This window comes from Myripristis murdjan, chromosome 23, assembly GCF_902150065.1.
Source record: "Myripristis murdjan chromosome 23, fMyrMur1.1, whole genome shotgun sequence".
NCBI lineage: Eukaryota > Metazoa > Chordata > Actinopteri > Holocentriformes > Holocentridae > Myripristis > Myripristis murdjan.
The window spans coordinates 12,632,400-12,639,899 of NC_044002.1; the positions used below are offsets into that span (position 1 = coordinate 12,632,400).

Genomic DNA, 7,500 nt, shown 5'->3' on the forward strand with positions numbered 1-7,500 from the left:
TTTAATTCTGTCCTTCCCTCTTTGGACGTTCATAAATACCTTCAACCATCCAGCTGGACTTCCAGTGTTTTTCTGGATCTTCATACTTTCCCCTTCATACATTCTTTTATTACTTCATATTTTCCTTTATCTTTCTCTCATTTCTTTTTCATGTCATCTCATTCTTCACCTCTTTTCATCAAGTCCGTTTGAAAACACATGATGGAAACAAATCAGAGCGAAGTTGTGAAGTATTTCTAAAATGTAGAATATCTGTGAACTGGTTATCTGTATTTCAGGGTTACTCAACTTCCTCACAGTTTTTTCCCTCCTCTTCAGCTTCCTCACCTAGCACGATTAATATTTCTTTCCTCTCTGCCTTTCCTAATATCATTTCCCATCTGACACATGATTTCCTCCCCCCGTTATGCGTTGCACTTCCTGTCTCTCTGTGTTCAGTGGATTTTGTTCCTTATTGGATGTTTGGTGTGTTGATCAAGGCTTTTCTCTCCCTTCGTATTGATGCATGACCTGATCATTTATCAGCGAATTCCGTGTGTGTGATGCAGAGGATGTCGTAATGTACCTGTTGTCGGAGAAAAAGATTGTAATGAGGAATGTTTATTTTCTCACTGACTCCCCGCATGTGCTTTTGAAATAATACGATCGGGAGGTTTACAGTTTCAAGGCCTGATGAATGTCACTCAAATCACTCTGGACCTTTCGATTCCGGGAAAACCAAAAAAAAAAATAGCAGTCATGTTTTTTTTTTTTCTGCAGCATACTGCAAAATGTCCATCTTCACAAGTAATTTAATCTATTTTGGAATCTTTCTTTAAACAAGTGATAAAGGTCTGCCAGTACAGTGAGATAATTTCACTTGTTTCCAATGTAAATCCACCTGCTTGAAGAATTTTCTGGAAGCGTGCATCCTGCTGACATGACACGGGGCGCTCTGCTTCGTTTCAAGATACCGTCACTTGTTCCTTCACAGTTAATGAGACAAGTGGAACTGCTCTGGGAACAAGAGGAATGATTTCACCACTTTTGGCGGAGTTTTGACTTGTTTGGAGGAAAACAACACTCAAAGAGTCAATATTTTCTGTCCATAAACAGTTTATAAATTGGATTGTAGTGTTGATAAACGGCTGTGTTGGTTTGATCTGCTAACAAAGCAGCAGCACATATGAGAAGCACATGTTACCGAGTTCCTCCAATGGGATTTCCCATTGGGATGCTAAAGGCGCTAAGGAACGCTAACGGGGTGAAGTCTGACTGGTTATTAATTAGCGGTAGCACTCCCCTGCTGCGAGAGGCCAGCCAGCTGCTACACACACACACACACACACACACACACACACACACACACAATTGACACTGACTGATCGCTTTCCTGCTCTCTTTCTACATGAGGAGTCTCTCTCTCTCGCTCACACACACACACACACACACACGTCTTCACAGGCGTGTAAGGTGGGTAATTCGCCATAGTACATTACATTGGAACAGTGAGTGATTGTGTTTCCCCCTACAAGGAGATTCTGTGTTGCAGCCGGTGACTGAAATGCTTCAGCAGCAACTGGAGCAGAAAAGCACAGGAGAGCCGTCTCAGCACACACATGCTCACACACGCCGCGCCGTTAAAGACGGTTTTATGGCGGTTGTGCGTTTTTAATGGATTTTATTAGATGCATCAGTGACAGGGAAGGGAGGGTTGATGAATATTGTTTAGATTCAGGGGAATTCAGTGCTGCAATTAAAGAGGTTTTGCAATACTTCACTCCTGCTTGAGGCATCACAAAACCAAATTCTTGCTTGTCATATCAAAGCTCTCAAAGTTCAGTAAGTTGTTCTTTGCACATGAAAGAAACCCAGTTATAATTGTTGTTGTTGTTGAAGGTAACAGATGCATTAAACATCAACTTGCTGGCATATTTCTTTATTCATCATTATTTCTTTATTTATATTTTGTTATTATTAATACAGTTATTTATTTGTAACTTACTTAGGGTACTTGACATAACTTAGGGAGAAACCTGAAAGTACCTTGTAGGATTAATATTTACTGGATTATGGAGCTTTTGGGCTGATAGTAACCTGTGTTGTAGCCTCCACTAAACATGTTCAGTGTGTTAAAGTGTGGCAGCCATGTTTTTCAATGCAAGGCCAGTGGGGCTAAAACTTGCAAAACACTTTATAGTTTACTTTAAATACAACACAGACATTTATTTCCTCTTAACACGGTATAAAAACATGTTGAGGTGACACTTCAGCCAATGACGTTTCCTATCTTTGCATTGGTTTGCATAAAGTTGATCACATGGGATATAAACACCTACACATATTTTGGAGCGTGTTAAAATGCTTTGTTATATTAATGAACAAGTGATGTAGTTGGTAGCTTACAGCCTTATGTCTTATGGAAGGCCGATGCACTGCAAAAACTCAAAATCTTACCAAGATTATTTGTCTTATTTCAAGTCAAAATATCTCATTACACTTAAAATAAGACATGATCACCTCAGAAGTAAATTGTTTTTAGACAATTTTCACTTGTTTCAAGTGAAAATTCACTTGAAACAAGTGAAAATTTGCTTGTTTCATTGGCAAAATTTGCCAGTGGAAAAAGTGAAAATTCACTTGAAATAAGTGAAAATTAGCTAGAAACAAGAAACAAATTTTGCCAATGAAACAAGCAAATTTTCACTTGTTTCAAGCAAATTTTCACTTGAAACAAGAGACAGTTGTCTAAAAACAAGTTACTTCTGAGATGATTATGTCTTATTTTAAGTGTAATGAGATATTTTGACTAATAATAAGGCATTTTTGACTGCAGTGTGGGGCATGTTTCATGAAGAAATGCAAGTATTATACCTGTATCTATACATGTATGTGGATGTAGATACAGATATAGACAGAGAGACAGGGAGGGAGAGATAATGCCATCGGCTGAAATGCTTGAAGATGCAGGTATTTTTGCAAGACAGTTTTAGCCCCATCGACCTTTCATGGTTTCCATCCCTGTCAAAGCGTGCATCAACAACACACTGAAGCCCTAGCTGCTCTCGGTGATGCTGCTGAACATGAAACGCGTGCACGCGTGTCTCCGAGGGATTTGTGCAGCCACAAATTCCTGATTACACTGTGTAATGTGGCATCAGGAGTTTTCTAAAAAGGCTTGTCTCTGCATGGAGTCGTTTCATAGTACACACTAAGACTGTGGTAAGCAGGCACTCGGGGCTAATAAACAGGCACACACACACACACACACACACACACATATGCACTCACGTCCACACAAACCACATAAATCCATTCAGTTTGTATACATAGACTTAGCATGCATGCAAGTCTACACACACCATGCACATCCACTGTGGCATGCATTGTACTACAATAAACACATACACTATATGTTGGTAAGATAACACACACACACACACACACACACTGACACACACACAGCTTTATAAAATAATTCCTCCTGTGGGATTGTTTTACAGTACACTAAGACATTGCAAGGCACAGTGGTCTCATAAAACACACACACAGCTTACAGTCACTAAGGCACACACTAATACAATAAATACACATGTAGGCACACACACACACATTCATAAGATCATTGTGTGTGTGTGGCTACCTCTGATTTCAAAGCCTTTAAGTCTTAAAGAGCCTTTCAGAGATCGTCTCTCAGTTGCATGTTAAATCAAGCCGGTAATGCACAGCTGTATTCTCAGAGGTTTACTGATTCGATCGTATTGCACATTATTGTCAGGGTGAAATTGGTCTTTATTTTTTATGGCCGCCATTAAATAGTTCCTGACAAGCCTTTAGCTCGCTGTAACCTACAGCACAGACACTGCTCTATCTCCCCCTCCACCTCCATGTGAGGGTAGAGTAAGAATTTAGACAGAGAAATGGATGGGGACTAAGAAAGAACAGCATAAATACTTTTATTTCTCCCTCAATGTCTATTCTTCATTCTTTTCCTTTCATCTCCCCCGTTCCCTTCGCCTTTCTCCTGTGTTTTCCCAGCTTTCTTTTATTTGATCCCCGTTTTTTTTTTTTTTTTTTCATCATTTTGACAAAACGGCTTGGACACGTATGAGAACGGTTACTGTTGCACATATGTTGGCCGTGTTTTTATAGCTGCAGAGCCGCATATTGAAGGATCTGTCCTCATGCTGCCATATTATCCATCTGCAGCTGCAGAGTGACCACGTCCCGGGTGTCAGTCATGTTTCATTGCCACCGTCGGTGCATACATCATATCGAGCAGCATCCGAAATGTTCAAATGCGGTCGTGAACCAAAGGCATACGGGGGAAAGTGTTTGGAAACGCAGAACGTGTAGGATCGGTGCAGCCTTCGTTCAGTCGTTCTCTCCCTCCGTCTGCCTCCCTCTTTCCTCCAAAGGGAAATGTTCAGTAATGTATTTTGTAATGGACTGGAACCCACTGGCAGGTCCTCACTGGAAAATACTATAACTACAGCTATTTAAAACTCTGATAACAACTCTGTGTGTGTGTGTGTGTGTGTGTGTGTGTGTGTGTGTGTGTTCCCTCAGCATGTTTTTCTGCCTGTGTGTCTCAGTCTCTGCGTGCATATGTTATATTATATATTTGTATGAGATATATATATATATATTTCATTGAGTGTGTCAGTGCATGTGCATGTGTGTGTCAGTGTGTATGCGCCACTGAGTGTATGTGAGTGTGTGCATGTGTGTGTGTGTGTGTGTGTTTGTAAAGAGCAGTTGCCAGGAGCCAAAAAGGTGGTTTCAAATGGTGGATAGCTACTCACGAACACACCAACTGAGATGGTCTGGAAAAACGCTACTTCTGTTTGTGCGTGTGTGTGTGTGTGTGTGTGTGTGTGTGTGTGTGTGTGTGTGTTCGTGTTCGTGTGTGCGTGTGTGTGTGTGGGTGGCAAATAAGGTAAAGCTTCAGAATCAGAAGTGACAGTTACTTTGATTTACTGTCAACTTTCATTTCTGGAGCGATGCTGCAAGAGAAGAGCATGCAATAGGATAGTTTCCTTTTTTTTTTTTCCCTCCCCCCCAAAACCACCCACATCCCGCTCCTCCATTTGTTTTGTCGTGCCGCTCAGATGCACGCACTCACTGAACGTCGAGTGCTGAATATATATGCGCAGTTATATGTTTGTTTCTTATTCTGATCTGTGTCCAAAAAGCTGCATATTTCCAGTGCTTTCATGTTTGTTTTTGACAGCTGAGGTTGGCTCTCAGCTGGAGAAAACACTTCACTTCCCAGCCAAACCTTTTTTTTTTTTTTGCATTTTTTTTTTTTGCATTTTTTGCAACATGAAGGAGATGTTTTCCATTTTTTTTATAATCACTGGAGATTGACAAAATCCAGCAGACAAGCAGTAAACAAAGAATCCGAATGCGGCATAATTAATACAAACTGATGCCGAGATATTTTGAAAAAAAAAAATGTAATAACACAGTTTATATCAACAAATAGCTGAAGTAATCATAAATGAGATGGTTTGCCATTACAGTTTCATAAAGTCTTTATTTCACAAAGCAGTGGCACTCGCAGGTCAGTGTCAGAAATACTTTGAAATATTTTTTTTCCATCGCAATATTATTGTATTAGGCCGTGTTGTGTATCACATCGAGCTGTGAGATAAGGCTACCGTCCCATCTCTGTACATGACTTATGTCCTTTCAGCATTCAGATTCTGTATACAGCAAGAAAAGAGGAAAAACACCCGGTCAGTACCTGAGAAAACACCACGAGGACGTTTCACACACTCTGTATCTTCATGGCGAGGAGACAAGCTGGAGAGCCGAAGTGACGTAGAGACGAGAGAGAGAGTCTGATCTCACGGCGCTGAGTGAAGGGATACTGCCGCCAGACCTCTGAGCTGAGTGTGTGTGTGTGTTGAGTGACGATGAGCACACACACACACACACACACACAGCCCTCTTAACATTGCTCCCTTTGAACCTAAATCCTACTGTTACTTGAGGAGAAGTGTGTGTGCACATCTCTCTCTTGGGGGGTCCTGTCTTGTACCCCCAAAATGTGTGTGTCTGTTTTGCTCATTTCACCCTGATTCCCACGCTCACACTCTCTCTCTCTCTCTCTTGCTCTCTCTCTCTCACACACGCACGCACACACACACACACACAGACGTTCACTCTGTCATTAGTCATGGCCACCATGAAACAAATGTTGCCATTAAATGAATCACACCAGGGAATCAGACGGATACCTCTCCTCTGTTCTCCATCTCTCTCTCCGTCTCTCCGGCCAAAGCGCTTTACATACATGCAGGAACAATAATTTTGCTGGAACAAGCAATAATTTGTTAGCTGATTGCAGTTATGGCTAAGGCTAAAAACAGGATCATTCCACAGTACAGCAGAACGTTATTTTTTGTTGCTTTCCCTTTGTTACTTTCCCTCAGGATAATGCAGTCTCTCTCTCTCTCTCTCTCTCTCTCTCTCTCTCTCTCTCTCTCTCTCTCTCTCTCTCTCTCTCTCTCTCTCTGTGTAAAAGTGCTGATAAGGCCAAATGTTTTATAGTTCAGAGGAAGTAAGTTTTAGTGGAAGAGAGAACAAAAAAAGAAGGATGATTCTTTCTATGCCCCCCGAGTGTGTGTGTGTGTGTGTGTGTGTGTGTGTGTGTGTGTGTGTGTGGCCTCTGGAGTCCCAGTAATATTTATGTCCTACACTGGACCAGACAGAGAGTTTTTTCTCAGTCCCCTGACCCGAGTAACAGATTTCACGGGGTCAGTGCACAAACAGGGAGGCGGTGAGGTGAGCCCGGCTGCTTGTTTGTGTGAATCTCAGAGCTCCGCCTCGTTAACACGTGTCACTTTAATCGTGTTGACATCCATCAGGAACAGGCACACGACTCATTTTGTGTCCAGATCTGTACTTTAAGAAACACTGATTTACATTTTTTTCCCCCCGACATCACAGCCTCTCTTTCATCTCTCCGTCCTCCTGTCTGTCTTTCTTCTTTTCTCCAGTCTCTCTCTCTCTCTATACTCAAAGGCAAATAAAGGCGAGGTTCTGTGCAGTGACAGTTCATTTCGGCAGCGATATGCTCTGAAAATATATGTATTTTTTGAAATACTGCCCACAATATTTTCATATAGGTCAGACAACCTAGCAACGACGACACTACCAACTGGTCGGGGTAAAATTATTCAGCCGAACCACAGCAGTGTAGACAATGTGGGTTTGCCAGAGTGGATTAAATGTGGGACATATTCACAAAAAATGGCTTTACCAGCTCAGAATAGGTGTTAAGTGCTGGAAAATAATCACATTATTTTTGAAGCAACCTAGGATTTAAGAACAGGGTCGCGAACACAGGCGAATGGACTCGCGGTGCCTTCAGGTGCTCATTGGAAACAACATTTTTTTTTACATATTTACCAACTAACATGCACATGAATGCACTGAACTTGTTCTAACTAATGAGAAACTGGGAAATACCAAAGCTAGCTGAGGTGTGGAGCGGAGTTGTGGCGTTTCTTG

General features: G+C 41.5%; 1 protein-coding gene across 3 annotated transcripts in view; it reads left to right on the forward strand.

Moving 5' to 3' along the window:
- LOC115355239 (ELKS/Rab6-interacting/CAST family member 1-like) overlaps nt 1-7,500 on the forward strand; it is a 162,730-nt gene that overhangs the window by 134,704 nt on the left and 20,526 nt on the right. The window lies entirely within an intron of this gene.